This window comes from Cryptomeria japonica, chromosome 11 (genome assembly GCF_030272615.1).
Source record: "Cryptomeria japonica chromosome 11, Sugi_1.0, whole genome shotgun sequence".
In the NCBI taxonomy this organism is placed as follows: domain Eukaryota; kingdom Viridiplantae; phylum Streptophyta; class Pinopsida; order Cupressales; family Cupressaceae; genus Cryptomeria; species Cryptomeria japonica.
In genome coordinates this window covers 305886971-305905220 of record NC_081415.1, presented here as the reverse complement: position 1 = coordinate 305905220, position 18250 = coordinate 305886971, and the positions used below count along the sequence as shown (strand labels likewise).

At 37.0% G+C, this 18250-nt stretch overlaps 1 pseudogene; it reads left to right on the top strand.

The window, feature by feature from the left end:
- Window positions 1-455: 455 nt before the first annotated feature.
- The window catches only part of LOC131072043 (nuclear poly(A) polymerase 2-like), a 31466-nt pseudogene continuing 13671 nt past the window's right edge, over window positions 456-18250 (top strand).

Here is an 18250-nt window from a genome sequence, read left to right as displayed (position 1 = left end):
GGGATTTGAGCATTTGGGTATTGAACAGAAGGCCAAATCTAGATTGAACCTTTCATAGTAGACCTAATTACACCTTCTAAACCATCATTTTCATTTGGGAAGGTCTTGTTTCATAATTGGCCCATTCGAACCATTTGGAGTGTTTGTAGGCTTAAGGGGATCTATCATTTTCCTACCTTGTATTTCCCTTATACCTTACAAAGTCATCTATACTTGTTTGGGCATTGTCTTATACCACCATACCCCTACCAATTCTGCATCAAAGTGGTATCAGAGCAAGAAAAGGTCTGGGTAGGAAGTTGGAAGGAGTGATGGAAAAGGAAATTGAAGAGTTGAAAGAAACCTTAGAGAGGGAAAGAAGAGAAAGAGAATAGAGCAAGGCAAGGGAGGGAAGAGCATGGAGAAGAGAGAAAGAGAGTATGCAAGCAAAGATAGAATAATATGAGAAAGAAATAATGAACCATAGGAGGGAAGAATCTAATTGGGAAGAACAAAATGAAGATGATGGAGAAGAGAAACCAGAGAGACTAGAGTGTAGGAGAGTTGAAGGTGAAGTGGAATTTGAGGAGAGGAGGTTGCTTAGAATTTTGAAGGCAGTACAAAAAAATGGAGGTAAAGGACATGTGGATGTACCTGTCTATCAGGGAAAGATGGATAGTGAGGAAGTGTTGGGTTGGCTTGATGCCTTGGAGAATTACTTTGAGTATGAAGAGATGGAGGATGATAAGAGGGTAAGGTTTGCAAAAACAAAACTTAGAAGTACTGCTTTGACTTGGTGGACAAGTTTACAAAATGATAGAATGTCTAGGGGTTTAGCAAGAATCACACAATGGGAAAGGATGAAGAATTTGATCAAAGAACAATTCTTGCCTTCAAATTATAGCATACATGTGAAGAGGATGAGACAAAACTTGAAACAAAAAAACATGGATGTAATGTCCTATACTGAACAATTTCATAAATTGAGTATTAGAGGAGGATATGAGGAAGAATATGAGAAGGTAGCCAGATATGTCAATGGCTTGAAGTATCATTTGTAATACGAGATTGGTCTACAAGTGCCAAGGACCATTGGTGAATGTTTTCAATTGGCTATTAGAGCAGAAGAAAAGGTGAAGAGGAGACAAGAAAGGTTAGGAAGAGGAGGTAACTCGAATAGAGGGAGAGGTGGAAGAGGTCAAGGACCAAGCAATGAGGATAAGGGCGAGGAGTAATTTTCAGAATCAAGAGGTGGATACAACTAGAGAGGAGGAAGAGGATTTGGTCAAGGAAGAGGCTCATTTAGGTGTTATAATTGTAATGAACCAGGGCACCCATCATTCAAGTGTCCTAAATGGAACGAGGATAAGAAGAAAAGGAGGGTTAATTTGACACAAGAAGACAAAAAGGAATAACAAGAAGAAGAAATCATGATGCCACCAGAGGAAGGAGAGTTGTTACTCATGGGGAAAGTACAACCATCACAGCAAGAAAGGATCTTCAGGACAAATTGTAAGATCCATGGCAAGGTATGCAATTTGATTGTTGATTCAGGGGCTTGTCACAATTTGGTTGCTTGTGAAGTAGTCAAAAAGTTAAATTTACAAACCCTTGCACACCCTAATCCATATTTTGCTACATGGGTCAGTGAAGGTCAGAATATGTTGGTAAAAGATCAGGTTGTTATTCATTTCTCCATTGGGCCATATGTGGATAGTATTTTGTGTGATGTAATGGATATGAGTTGTGGTCATTTGATTTTGGGCAGACCTTGACAATACTCTAGAAGGACTATACATGATGGGTATCAAAACACCTATGTGGTTCATAAGGGTCGAAGGAAGTATAAATTGAGCCCATTAATGGGGGAGGCAAGAGACAACACTGTAATGTGTTTTGGCAATGAGTTTTCACTCAAAGAGCAGGGTAAGAAAAGTGTAGATTTGCAGCACTATGACTGTCCATTTCATAAAGGACTTTGGAATCTTGATCATGTACAAGTTGGTACAGTCAAGTGTCTTATCATTGGACAAGTAAAGGATAGCAGGTTGGGTAGGTTGCAGATGCCTCAAGACAAAGGAAAGGGGGCAGACATGACAGCAACTTTGGTTTAGGACAGCCAAATCAAACAATTTTTCTTTCTGATCATTGGTGTGTGAATGCAGGTTATTCAAGGAAGAATAAAGTCACTTTAGGGGACTACTTAGTTCCTAAATGTCAGATGCCAACAAGCAATCATGAAGGAAGGGCATGGATGACTTCTTGGGACAAGAAGACTTTCATTCATGGGGAGTATGGTGCAGGTGCACCAAGGAAAACAAATTCAAATTTGAAGACCTTTGAGACCAAGGAGGAGTGTCCAATATCAAACAAATTCAATAAAATAAATTATGAGATCCTAAAACCAATAATGGCCTTTGAGGCACAAAAATGTAAAAAGTTGTCAATCTATCTTGAAAGTTGTAAAATGTTGTAAAATGTTGGATATTGGGTAAAAACACTCAAAAGGGGATCTAGGAGGGTTTAGATTCATCTAGATAGACAATATGGATGAAAATCCATAAATTCCAATATTTATTTCAAGATGGTAATGCAATTTTAGTTGCCAAATTCAAACATTTGAATTCCAACGGTTAGGAAGAATTAGGAGGGAAAAGCAAGTTTTAATTGTTTTTGTGTTAAATAAGCATTGTAACCAACCAAAATTGGTTGAAAAAACCTTGGAGGAGTTATATATTGCACTTGGTATGCATTGTATGGAGGAGATGAATGCCTGGAGTGTACGGACTGTTTTGGAATACCAATAAAAACTCAGTTTGGAAGCATTTTTTCTGATTTTTATGCTTGAGTGAAGGCTCCTTTGAATCTAACTGATGTCATAGCACTTTAAGGGATTTGTATTATCATCAAACACTCCTATGCATGATTTGATTTTACTGTTTTATTAGCAACTTTACTTTTGGGCTGACTGTAACAAGTTTTGTGTCATTTTCCTTAACAGTTTTGAGGTTTTGTTAATCATTGGGTCATTCCATGAATGTTAATCTGTTGTTTCTCATGGAATGACATGTACCATATTCCCTAACAACTAAATGTGTAGATAACAGGGTTTAAGAGAGGTGATCACCATTGTTTACTTGGAAAGCCTAGTGAAGAGGCTAGGTAGGGTGAGGGTTGGAGAGATCTACCCATTGGAGGGGTATATTTTATGATTTGTATAGTGGTATGTTGGATATCTAAAGGTGACACAACAACCAATTGATTCCATAAGTGTGTGGAATTGTGAGATTGGAGAAACCCTTATTTTTAGGGGTTTGAGTGAAGAATTTAGGGCTTTTGGGGTTGGAAACCTCATACCTTGAAATTGATTGTAGATTCCTTCATCATTTATCATGTGCTAAGACTTTTTTTGGGTTAGAAGTATCCAGGCAGTAATATTTCTTGTAGTTGCTTTGTTAATCCACCATTCTAGTTGCTTGAAAACAAAGGATAGTCAAAAAATAGCAGATACTTTCCAAAACAACTTGCTAAATGCTTTGACTATGTTATAGAAAATCCAAAAGGGTATCCAAAAGTCCATTTTTTTTGTCTGGTGTCTTGGAAGTTTGTAGAGTTATCATTAAATTTCTTTCGCTATAGGGCTAATAGGGGCTCTAGTGCTAGTAGGAGGAAATTGGGGTTTGAGCATTTGGGTATTGAATAGAAGGCCAAATATAGTTTGAACCTTTCATAGTAGACCTAATTACACCACCTAAACCATCATTTGCATTTGGGAAGGTTTTGTTTCATAATTGGCCCATTTGAACCATTTGGAGTGTTTGTAGGCTTAAGGGGATCTATCATTTTCCTACCTTGTATTTCCCTTATACCTTACAAAGTCATCTATACCTGTTCGGGCATTGTCTTATACCACCATACCCCTACCAATTCTACATCAATTTTGGGTTAACAAGTCTCAAATAGTGAAATTGCTACCCAACCATAAGTAAAGCGTCGTCACTGGGTAATGTTGAAAATGAATAACCTTAGGACCTCATAGACTTCATGTCCGAATATCTAAGAAAGGAGATGACCCTTGATTCTCTTGAATGCAAATGAATGATAAACTTGAACAGTTGCCTTGTTTTATTGATGTTGCTATATGGTAATGTAGAAATTTTGTGAATGTGACTTCGAAATATGATGGTGCTTGGAAAGAAACTGTATGCAATGCAGTGTTGTGAATAAAATGATATGCAATGCGAAAAGTAAAACCTAAACTAACCCAGCCTTTAGGTATAATATTTGTGTAGGTAGTTCATCGGTCTTTGTTTAAAGAGTTGGATAAAGATGTGTTTCCAATAGGATATAAGGACTCAGCTGGGTGTATGTGTTCAACATCTCCAATATTGATTTTATTAATTTTTGGATTTTGTGGATCATCAGAGGGAAATCCAGCTCTAGAACCCCTGAGTTCAGCTATAGCGTTATCATTTTCAAATCAATCCAACCATGGTAGATTCTCTTTCCCCCAATCTATCAAGTGTGAGTGTATGAGACAAATTATTTTTGGTTTCAAAGTTGTGACATGAGCGGGTGTTATGCATGTTTTTATTGATGCACTTGAAGAGGATGATGAAGTCAACCAGACATTGATCTCATTAGCTAGTGTTATGCTTGTTTTTGTCACCACTTTAGCATGTGATGATGGCTCACATACAATTGTTGACAAGATTCTCTATGTAGTATAATCTGGATTGGTCATTTCATTGATAAGGGGTTCATGAACAACTTGTGTAGAGGAATCATGAGAGAGACTGGGAGAAATGACAACTTTGTTTGATAGGGAATCTTGTGAAGAACATGGAGGATTATGACATGGAGATGAAGGGATGGAGGGACCTTGATCAAGATTTGGAGAAATAATGGGATCTTGTTTAAGATGTGAAGGTAAAGGTATGCTTTGATCTTGGTTTGTAAAGAGATTATTAGAGAGGATGGAAGGGATGTCTTGATTTTGTTTAGAGGTGGATGTTGGATGGGACTTGAAAGGACACTTTGTTCTTGAGATGAAAGGGTGCCATTATGAATGGAATAGAAAAGAGCAAGAGGATCATCATAAGACTCTTGGTCGATGGGATCTTGATAAAAAATTGGGTAGGATGGAAGTGGTTGTTCTTGATCTTTATTTGTTTCAGGACTCATTTCTTCTGATTTTGGATCATCCTCTTGACACGGGGAAGGAGTTTGAAAATGCATGGGAGATTCTTGGAATGTTTCGACATTTTGGCCTAATGAAGAAGGATTTTGAATGAGATTCTCTGAATCATGACTTGGATTAGATTGGTTGTGTACGATGGATAGCCCTTGGGAGGTTGTGTTATTAGATAGAGATGGCATGGATTGGTTTTGTGTGACTTCAGAGGATAATGAAATTGTGGATAGATATGGTTGATTTGGGCTTTGGTTGAAAGGGGTTTGATTTTAGGTGAAGGATGTTTGATTTTGGGTGAAAGTTGTTTGATTTTGGTTAAATGAATTTTAATTTGAACTTTGGTTGAAAGGGGTTTGATTTTTATTGAAAGAGGTTTGAATGTTGGGTTGGTGTGAATTTTGATTTGGACTTTGGTTGAAAGGGATTTGATTTTGGGTGAAAGATGTTCGATTTTGGGTGAAAGTTGTTTGATTTTGGTTAAATGAATTTTGACTTGGAATTTGGTTGAATGGGGTTTGATTTTGGTTGAAAGAGGTACTTTGAATGTTGGGTTGATATGAATTTTGATATGGGATTTTGTTGAATGGGGTTTGATTTTGGTTGAAAGAGGTACTTTGAATGTTGGGTTGATGTGATTGGTATGATTGATGTAGTGGGTTGAAAGAAAAAAAAGGTTTACATGACTCTAATGTTGGTTGAACCAAGGTAGGAACAATTTTGTTGATGAATGAAGGTTGTCATGTTTGAATGGTCTCAAAAGAATAAGAATGTTGGTCTGATATTGATTCCCTTGTGGCCATCACTTCTCTCATCATGTTTTCTAACTAGCCCCTATGGTTGTCAGGACTAGCCGTGTCTGTCACTTGTTGTTGCAAAGTTTTGATTTGTTGAGCTAATATTTCTATGGATGGCGATGGAATAGGAATGGAAGGGATGAATCCTCCACCTTCCCTACAAAATGTATAATTAGAATCCATGATGTTTGCTTGTTTGGTTTGGACCTAGGATCACAAAATGTAAGATATTTTCTCCATTTCTCTAAATGTGACAATGTTTGATTGAACTTGACCAACTTGTTTGAGTTGAGGTTGAGTTTGATTGATCCTCTGATTGTGTTTTGGATGTTTGGGGTATGACTTTCTAGGATGATTATGCAAATGATGATGAACTAAGACATACGTATATGAGGTCTAGACAAGGATGTATATGAGGATGATAATGAGGACTATATAAGGACTATGCAAGGACTTAGGATGATAATGAGGACGTAAGTGGGGACTATGCAAGGACTTAGGACGATAATGAGGACATAGGTGGGGACCATGCAAGGACTTAGGATGATAATGAGGACATAGGTGGGGACTTATGCAAGGACTTAGGACTTCCTAGGGTCACAAGTATGTTAAACTTTTGAGTTTTTGGTTTCAAAATGGACTTTGTTTTCTGTAACTTCGTGTGTGGGACAAGTTTTGTAGTTTTCCAAATCTGAGAACAATTGCTTGGAGGTAGGTATAGCTGACTGACTCAATTTTCACACAATCTCAGAAAATTTAGAGATACGTAGGATAGGGCCTGAAATAGCCCAAAGGACTGACTCAATACTGGTCCGACACAACGATACATAAAAAAGAATAGAATACAATCTTAGGCTGGAAAGTGGACACCATTCAAATGAGGCCCTTACAATAAAATACCGAAACAAGAGGGACAGATAGAGAGTCTGGCAGCACTGGCTCCACTCCACGGTACACACTTCTCGGGCATGCCAGTCTCTCTTACCCCGAAGATCCGAAGACCTTATAGCCAAGGGATTTTTGTACCATAGTGTAAGGTACATGAAGGGTATCTATGGGGTACGATCCGCACTCCCAGAATCACTGGATGTAGGATTTTTGGCAACTAAATTGGTTTGTAGTATTGGGTTTCGAGGGACCCCAATCCAATGACGGATTCTCAGAGCAAGCCACTTAAGACTTTAATTGAGCTTATCGGTGTAGGGAAGGCCCCCACATACGTAGAATTCACTCAACACTCTAGCCGCCTGACTAGTATACTTATATAGCGGCTTGAAAAACCCGCTCAAGAGTACACTGGGAGAGATGATATCCCCAACGCATCCCAATTCGAAGTACCTCTGTGGGGTGATGAAATCCCCAGTCAAAGATACCCCTCACTACGTAGAATAAAATAAAAATTGGATGTCGTTGTCACCTTCCTCCTTTCTCCCAAGACCCTGAAGGTGGGTGGAAAGTTGGTTAATGCAACAGTAGGTCCACCCCAAACACAATAAAAATTCCTTACCTTAAGAAAAAATAAAAATGATTTAATCTAATGTAGCCTGATTCACGTTCATTTTATAGCCCAAATTTAGGTGTTGAATACGCATGTGCATGTCCATTTTAAACACCAACTCGAAATATGAAGGCATACATGTCAATTTTAACCATTTGTTGATTTTAAGCACCAAATTACAAATTGTGAGATACATGCATGTCAATTTTAGCCCATGTTCATTTTAAGCACCAAACAACGAAGTGTGAGATTATCCATGCATGTCCATTTTAACTGTTGTTGATTTTAAGCACCAAAAGATGAAGTGTTAGATGATGCATGCAAAAATACTATTCTAATCCTTTCTGTAAATCTGTCACAGACTGTAAATAGGAGATTAGTAGTAAAATTAAACCAATAGAAAACAAAAACTCAAAACTTGACAGAGGTGAATGCATAACAATACATGTTCAATTGTGTGATACTTACAGACCGAATGCGTGAACCTAACAGAGTGTATGTGTAATTCCAACAGACCGAATGCATAATGATAACAGATCAATTGCGTAATAATAATAGGTCGATTGCATAATAGACAAGAAGACAACAAAAAATTAAAAAAATTAAAAATAAAAGAAAACTAAACCCAATCAGCAACCTGCAAAACCAACTGTGAGGCCCTAGCCAAATCTCTCATCATCCATTCAATATTGATTAGATCATATTTAACTTGATAAGAAAGAACTAAGCTATTATATCTATCAAAGGCCAGTTGATCTTCCGACTCTTGTATCTGCTTTCTTGCCTGGATAACCTTTTGATAGCATTTGGCTTCTCTTCTTTGTTGTTTCGTCCTTCTTGCACTTGAAATCTTGAACTGTACTTTTCTTGCCATAAACTATTATAATGAAATCATGAAATAGAAGTAATCTGTTTCCAGATTAACCCAATTTTAGATAGAAATAGACAGATCAAATAACAAACATAATAAAAAATTAGACAACAAATTTCCCTGCGAATGCGTAATCCAGAAAGGGTGATTGTGTGATCTGAATAAGGTGATTGTGTAACCCTGATAGAGCAAATGTCTGACCCCGAGGGGTCGAATGCGTGATGTTGTCTATGCGATTTTGGAACGATGTAATCACGATTGCGTGATGGAATTTCTGTTCTCAAAATCCATGCGAAATCTGTAAAAAAAAATGCACAAATCCCTACGACTTGCAAAAAATACACAGAGAACAGAGAAGTTAAATTAGTTGTTTTTCACGTCGAGTTCACCAAAATGTCGTATATAAAATTCATCTTTATAAGAAGTATTCAATTAGAAATCAAAGCGAAATCATGAATCCCTACCTAATCAAAGAATCTTAACAAACTAACAATGAAATAATGCAATATCAAACAAATAGGAATTAAAATAGTTCAAATCAAACTCCCTAATCCAAGATTGCATATAGCTTCCATTGCTCTTCTCTTCTCTGTGGTATGATGGCTCTCAGATATTGTGTTGGTAACCTGCAAGTGACACAAAGATTCAAAGTTCATGATTCAGAGGAATTGTCCAGGATTGAGGAGGAGAATGAATGCTCAATCTATAGATTTTTGGATAAGATGGCTTGAAAGGTGGAACAAATTGTTTAAGAGGTGGAACTCAGGTGAGCTCACATGCTGATTGTAAGAGGGAAACTCAATAGATTGAATAGATCAATGGAGTCAATTGATTGAGAAAAAGCTGACTGAGAGAAGAAAAAGTATGATTGGAGGAAATAAAGAGGATGACATAGAAAGCTTTATTTAGAAAAAGCTAACTAAAAGATGGAAATAGAGATTGGAGAGATAATGATTTAATTATTTAATTGATTTAATTAATTAATTTAGCATGTGCTTGCATTTAGAGTTAGGTTTCCAATTTAATCTTTGCATGAAATTTATTCAAATAATTGAATTTATTTTAATTCAATTTAGCATTTGAATATATTTAGAACGACTTTGATTTTCAATTTGGTTTTTGAAACCATGCACATGTAATTGAATTTGGAAGAAATTAGAAGAATATGAAATTAGAATTTGGGGATTTGGACATGGAAGAATTAAATAATTTAAAGAAACTATTTAATTATTTAGGAATGGACTTTAATTAAATAATAAAGATTATTTAATTTAAAGGATTGAATCATAATTAATTAAATAAATAATATTTAATTAATATTTAGAAAAGGGTTGAATGATTAGATGATTAGAGATAGAAATTGAGAATTAATTTATTTAAATAATAAAGATTATTTAAATTGGGGAATTAATCAGAATTAATTAAATAATAAATATTTAATTAATATTTAGAAAATGATTAAAATGATTAAATGATGATAGAATAGGAAATAGAATAATTAGTAAGATTATGAGGAAATACGAAATTAGAAGAATAAGATTAATTAACTTAATTAAATAATTAAAGAATTATTTAATCAATTAGAGGAATAATTAGTACATTATCAATGAGACATTTTTAGGTGTCTACAATCTACATTAATATGAATTAAGGAAAATAATAGTAATCTATGATAGGGGTGATTTTCTGAAATTAAACTAAAAATAATAAACTCCAAATAACAGAGTGAATAAAGGATAATTAATTAACACACATCTGAAACCGTTAATCGAGCTGTTATATTATTTTTCCCCTATTGTTTCTTGTTTGTCAATACATTCGAAATAAGGGGATTCCAGCTAGGGGTATGCTGGTCCCATCCTCGGGTAACCCTAGGAGCCCTAAAGGACGAGATGGGTTTGGATGGGCAACCCAGCCAACCTGGAGTATCCCCGACATTCATCAATGGGTCTATTTTTTTAAGTTTCAGTTATGTAATTAATTCACTATTATGGCTAACATAGATATATCTATTGCAATTATTAATATGTTGCAGGAAACCCTAGATCCGATTCACTACCTTGTTCAAACCCTTAGAGTAACAATTTCGACCCTAATCTCAATTAAGCAGGCACATACAACAAAGGTACGTTACAATGGTATCAGAGCCTCCTTCCAACCACCCTGTGGAAATAGTTGATGCAACAGAGCCAAAGAAGTCATAGGGCCTTAGAAAAAGAAAGGAAAAAAGGTGCCAACAACATGAGTGAACAAGCTAGTAATGAACTTAGGGCCTTCATGGAGCAAATTGCTCAAGCACTAAGGGAGCAAACTGAAAGAACCATGCAGACCTTCATTGAACAGAATGAGAGGAACAACCAACTTGTCCTTCAGGCCCTCCAAAACATAAGTAACCATAATGCCAAAGAAGCCCAATCCAATCATTCTGAAAACCACCACCCCACCCCATCTAAAGACACCAACTCAAGGCCCACTCACCCTTCATTCCTACCTGAGGAGGTACTAATAAGAGATGATAACCATGACGGACCCATGGAAGATGTAGATAAGATTCTTGCAACCTACCATAGGTTGGATCCTGAGCTACGAGATCTTGTAACCTTCAAAGACTATTGTGATGCCAAACTAAAGACCCGTGGTCAAAATGAAAGATATCCCCCAACCCACAAAGAACTTCAAAACAAACTCAGTAAGGTAACCCTCCCTAACTTTGATAGTGAGGGAAAGGTATTGGCTAGTTCGTGGGTCCAAAAATTGGATACATATCTATCCCTTAGCCCCATGACTCAATCCAATGCCATTAAATTTGCTATACTTCATCTTTCTAGAGTTGCCCATGAGTGATGGCACCATGGCCTCATCACCCAAGGACATTAGCTTATAAACACATATGATGAGTTCACCCAAAAGCTTATTAAAAGATTTGACCAAAAGCACCCCGAGTGGTACTTTCGAGAGCTCACCCAACTAAGGCAGTGCGGGACTATTGAAAATTATGCCACAGAATTCCAGAAATTAGCAGTGATGGTACCGGGTCTAACACCAGAAAGGATTGCTTACCTGTTCATTGAAGGGTTGAGGGGCTCAATCAAAAGCACAGTAAGTGCACATGAACCCCAAACCTTAGATGAGGCTATACAAAAAGCTATGAAATTTGAGGAAAGCTCACCCAAGGATAAGTCTAAATCCTTTGGCAACTCCTCCAAAACTCCATCCAGAGATAGTAAACACAACCAAGGAGAAGTTGTGAAGTCTTATTCCTATTGCAAGGGGAGGAGAGAGAAGGGGCACATGTGCTCAACCTTGGAGGACCTTAAGGAAAAGGGACTATGTTTCACATGCCTAAAACCTTATGAAGGAAGAAGCCACAAATGCCAAAGTCGGGCCCACAGGATAGAAGCCCCACCATATGAAGGTGAGGAAGAACCACCCAACAAAAAAATGATATTGGGGGAAGAAGATCAAGCCATAATTGCCACCATCACCCATGCTGCTAAACACAGCCTATTCAGAATCAAGAGCTCACTGAAAGGGAAAAAAGTAGTAACACTTGTGGACAGTGGAGCCTCCCATAACTCATCAATGAAAGGATAGTCAAACAACACAAATTACCCACACAGTCATTCAAAGGGTTTGAAGCAGCAACAACCACAGGCGCAAGGGTACAATGCACTAAGTTGGTACCTAAGTTGGAGTTCACGATAGGTGAACATTTGGTAAAGGAATATCTATATGTGGTACCACTAGATACGGTTATCATATTAGGAACTCCATGGATTTATTCACTAGGATGTTTTATGTTCAATCTCCCAAACCAAACAATCAGATTTCAGCATGAAGGGAAGGAAGTTACTCTCAAAGGCTTACCTGATGGAAGTCCAAGGGTGGTTTCATGTAAAAGAATGGAGCAGATTTTTAGAAAAATTTGCGGGGAATGGGTGGCCCAATGCATGATACTAGATAAGAGCAATACTCATGAGAAATCGATTCATATTGACATCCAGCCCATCATGGAGAGGTATAAAAGAGTGTTTGGGGAAATTCCCCAAGATTTACCTCCCAAACGAGGATTTGATCACACTATAGAATTGGAGGATGGAGCAAAACCAGTCATTACCACCCCTTATCACTGCCCTCACAAATATAAGGAAGAAATTGAGAAAACCATTAAGGAACTACTGGCTATGGGACACATCCAACCTAGCTCTAGCCCTTTCGCATCATCAGTGGTGCTTGTTAAAAAGAAAGATGGCACTCTAAGGATGTGCATGGATTACAAGGCATTGAGTAAGAAAACCATCAAAAATAGGTACCCAATCCCAAGAATAGATGAATTGATAGATGAGCTACATGGAGCTAGATACTTCTCCAAGATCGACCTTCGATCGGGATATCATCAAATCCGGATGAGGGAGGAAGACATTCCCAAAACAACATTCCAGTGTCACTATGGACACTTTGAAATTTTGGTTCTACCCTTCGGTCTAACCAATGCGCCAACAACATTCTAGTCATGTATGAATCATATTTTTCACAAGAAACTAAGACAATTTTTACTAGTCTTCTTTAACGACATTTTGATATACAACAAGACTTGGGAGGAGCACCTCAAACATATTGGGGAAACATTGAGGATCCTAGAGCAAGAATTTCTTTATGCGAAAGCTTCCAAATGCGAGTTTGGAATGGAGAAAATCTTATATCTAGAGCATAAGATTAATGTTGAAGGAGTTAGCGTGCATGAGGAGAAGATAGCCACTATCAAATAATGGCCTAAACCTAAGTCCCTCACACAATTGAGAGGGTTCTTGGGGTTATGCAGTTACTACAGAAGATTTGTACGAGGGTTCTCCAAAGTAGCCACCCCTCTCACAGACCTAACTAAGAAAGGGGCCTATGCTTGGAGTGATCCAGCCCAAAGAGCATTTGAAAGTCTAAATGAAGCTATGAGCTCATGCCCCATACTAGCTATCCCTGATTTTTCCCTTCCTTTCAAACTACAATGTGATGCCTCGGGAGAAGGGATTGGAGTTGTCCTAATGCAAAACAAACACCCTATAGCCTTTGAAAGCCATAAATTGATAGAAACAGAAAGGCATTACCCCGTTTATGATAAAGAGATGTTAGCCATCATGCATGCACTAGCCAAATTCTGCCAATACCTGATTTGCACCAAGTTCTATGTAAAGACAGATCATAACAGCTTGAGATTCTTTTTAAATCAAAGGGATCTAAATGATAGACAACAAAACTAGGTCAACAGAATACAAGCCTATGACTTTGATATTGAATACATTAAAGGAACAACCAATGTGGTAGTAGATGCCTTATCAAGGAAGCCACACATAAATACCATAACTTTTATAAATGTTGATTGGAAATATGATCTATTGGCAGAGTATGCCAAAGATCCTTTTGCTAGTGAAATCTTGAGGGACCGATCAAACCATGCAGAATACAAAATCGTGGAGGACCTGATCCTATATAAAGACAGGGTGTACTTGGTGCCCAACTCTAAACTCAAGGAAGTAATAGTCAAAGAATACCATGATAATCCGTTGGCAGGACACCCAAGGTTCTACAAGACATATAAACAAATCAGAGAATGGTATTCTTGGAAAGGACTTAAGAGGGGAGTCCAAAAATACATACAAGAATGCACACAATGCCAAAGGAACAAGGCAGAACTCAGCCATCCCGTTGGGTTGCTACAACCATTGCCCATTCTCGACCAGAAGTGGGAAAGCATTTCGATGGATTTTATCATCGGCCTGCCCAAGGTTGAAGGAAAATATTGTATCTATGTAGTAGTGGACCGCTCACTAAATATGCATATTTCTTTGCTATATCAAATAAATTCCAAGCATCCCAAGTAGCCGAAGTGTTTTTTAGGGGAATCTTCAGACTTCATGGGCTTCCCCAGAATATCATAAGCGACCGAGATAGCCGGTTTATGGGACAATTTTGGTAATAAATCTTCAGGATGGCAGGGACTAGTGTCACCCCTAGCACTAGCTATCATCCCCAAATTGATGGACAAACCGAAATCGTCAACAAATGGATCGAAGGATATCTAAGAAATTATGTCACTGGGCAGCAAAAAGCTTGGACCAAATGGTTACATTTAGGGGAGTATTGTTTGTTAGGTCTCGGAGATAACTGAGAGGGGGGGAGGGGGTGAATCAGTTGTCAAATAAATTCAAACCGAAAACAACTTAACCAATCTTAATGCTTAATATCGGTAAACCAAACTTTATGTCAGTAGACAGTTTATGAGTTAATTGCAGTACCGGTAAAGATTAATGTATGAAACAGAAAGACAATAACATTCACAACACATAACACCAATATTTGTACATGGAAACCCTGTAAGGGGAAAAACCACGGTGGGAAACCTTACCCACAATCGGATGATACTAGTGGAGATAGTATGTGTATACAAATGGGGTATGCACATGCAGAAAGGCCAAGCACCTAGAGCTCACTGCTCAAACACAAATAGGAGTCACACTGACTACAATTGGATGGTTAAATCCAATAATGATGTACTGCTCAAAATAGCATCTTCATATGCTGGATTCATTACCGATTCAGTTCTGATATGCCTTTACAAAAACCTTGATTCACCTTCAAATGATGTCTGCATGTATAGCTCTTCTTATTCTCTCATATACCTTCTTACAATTCCTTTTCCCAATTGCATATCGATCTTACAAATAAGATCTTACATATATACCATAACCTAAGACCAGTTTTAGTAGGTCGACTCTATAAGATATTACAATAAAACAATTACAAGTAAATCAATAACCGATGCAATATCCGATTCAACATGTCAGCTTAATGCATTTACAATAACAACAAAATCATTTCCAAAGTGTGTCGTGCTGATCTGGAATAGATAAGCCTGTCGGTGCTTATTCTGGACCTATTTGTCGGTAATAGCAAATATGCAAACATGAATATATCAATGAACAAATCTCCAAGACAAAGTGTCCAAACGATGTCTTCGACTTAACCAAGTGTTTTCCATGTCATTCCAAGTGCCGATGAACAATATATCCTACCGGTGACTGTGCATAAAGTCACTTGTTTGCCGGTGAACATTGTCAATCCTCCAAAGTGCAAGAGTTGATAAGTGTTAATAGGTGTTGACATCAATGACAAAACCATATCAACATATCCAAAATACCAACAATCTCCCCCTTTGGCATTGATGGCAACACAAGATGGAAAACCCATCAAAGTGCCAAAATAGAAATGTCAAATACCAGAAACCAACAATCTCCCAAAAGAGATCATAACCAGAAATCAAAATTCAAATACAAAGAGTAATCAATCTCTCCCAAAGTAACAATCTCTCTCCCTGAGAGTAACATGTGTTTTCCTTATGTTTTTCCACATCAATCTCTCCCCCTTTGACATCAAATGCCAAAGTCAATACAAAAGCCAGGTTCAAATACAAAATACCAACCAATTCAGTATACCAACTACTCCCCCTAAGAAGTAGCTCTCCTCATCAAAGCCGGAGTAAAAGATTTCTCTGTTAATTATGTCGGTTGATGACAAACATCAACTGTCTAAGTCTCTACCAGTGGAGGTATGACCCCAAGCTGATCTCTAAGATATTCAAAAGTCTCCTTAGGCAAAGGCTTAGTAAAAATATCTACAATCTGCTCTTTAATATTTACATAAACCAGTTTTACTTCTTTTGCTTCAACATTCTCTTTCAGAAAATTCAGTTTGATAGAAACATGTTTAGTTTTAGAATGTAGTACCGGATTCTTAGATATATCAATTGCTGCAGTGTTATCACAGTAGATAGTTATAGGTTCCTTGCATTTTACCTTTATGTCCTTCAACATTTGCTTAAGCCATAATACTTGTGTACAGTTAGTTGCTGCTGCAACATATCCTGATTATGTTGTTGATAAAGATGTGCAACTTTGTTTCTTACTCAACCAAGAAATTAATCTGCTTCCAAGAAAAAATGCTCCGTCGATGGTGTTTTTTCTGTCATCCACATCTCCCTCCCAATTTGCATCTATGTATGCACATAATTCAAAGTTTTCATCTCTAGGATACCATAAGCAAAGATTTGTAGTGCCTTGTAAGTACCGGAAAATCTTTTTTACTGTTGATTCATGATTTTCTTTAGGATTACTCTGAAATCTTGAAACAATACATACTGCATTCATAATATCAGGTCTTGTTTGTGTCAAATACAGTAGGTCTCCTATCATAGATTTGTACCTAGTCAGATTAACAGGTGTAGATTCATCCCTTAGTGATAATTTGTCATTTGTAGTCATAGGTGTGCTTACCAGTTTAGAGTTTACCATTCCAAATTTCTTTAGTAACTCCTTCAAGTACTTGGATTGACTCAAGAATATACCTTTATCAATCTGTGAAATTTGCAATCCTAAAAAGAATTTTATCTCTCCAATCATAGACATTTCAAATTCTTGTTGCATTTCAATAGAAAAGTCTTTACATAATCCATCTTCTCCTCCAAAGATTATATCATCAACAAAAACTTCTATAACCAAGATGTCATCATTAGTCACTTTATAGTATAAGTTGTTGTCAGCATTACCTTTAGAAAAACCAATCTTCAAAAGATATTTATCCAATCTAGCATACCAAGCTCTTGGAGTTTGCTTCAACCCATACAAAGCTTTCCTTAACCTACAAATCATATCTTTGTTATTTGTCAAAGAAAATCCATCAGGTTGCTCAATGTAAAATTCTTCTTCAAGATCTCCATTCAAAAATGCACATTTAATATCCATTTGATATATTTTGTAATTCTTGTGTGCTGCAAAAGCCAAGAATAATCTGACTGCCTCAATTCTAGCTACTGGTGCAAAGGTTTCATTATAATCAATTCCTTCTTTCTGAGAATATCCCTTACACACTAATCTTGTTTTATTTCTGATTACCTTACCATCTTCTTTAAGTTTGTTTCTGAATACTCATTTTGTTCCAATTACATTTTTGTCTTTAGGTCGGGGAACTAATGTCCATGTGTTATTCTTCTCAATTTGTTCTAATTCCTCTTCCATAGCTTTAATCCGGTGTTTATCTTCACATGCCTCATTAATTGATGATGGTTCAATTTGAGAAATAAGACATACCTCTTCATTTGTCAGTCTTCCTCTTATCATAACTCCTTGATACTTGTTCCCAATTATCTGATTTTCAGAGTGGTTCATTCTTACATACCGGGGTGTCTTCGTTTGTTGTTATTCCTCAGTTACAGTGGAATTTTCAGATGATACCGGTGTAACTGGATCTTCATTCGGTTTCACCTTTGATGTGAAATTTGTTGAATGTATAGACCATTGTGCTTACTGCCTCTCTCCAATATATATGTGGTAAATTTGCTTCTGATAACATACTTCTAGCTGCATCCAAGATAGTTTTATTTTTCCTTTCTACAACTCCATTATGTTGTGGTGTCTAGGGAGCTGATAACTGTCTTTTGATTCCATTCACTTCACAGAATGTATTAAATTCCTTAGATGTGAATTCACCTCCTTGATCTGATCTCTAACATTTGATTTTCTTGTCGGTTTCATTTTCTACCATCACCTTGAATAGTTTGAACTTCCCAAGTGCTTCTGATTTTTCTCTAAGGAAAGTAACCCAACACATTCTAGAATAGTCATCAATGATTAGCATGAAATATCTATCACCTTGTAAGCTTTTAGTTCTAGCTGGACCACATAAATCAGTGTGAATTAAGTCGAGCGTTATTGGATTTTTCTGGAATACTTTTGAAAGATGTTCTAACTTGTTTTCCAAATTAACATTCCTTATATACCGGATTGTGAGGTTTAACAATCTTAGGTAAATCTCTAACTACCTTAGTAGTACTGATTTTCACAATGCAATCAAAATTTACATGACAA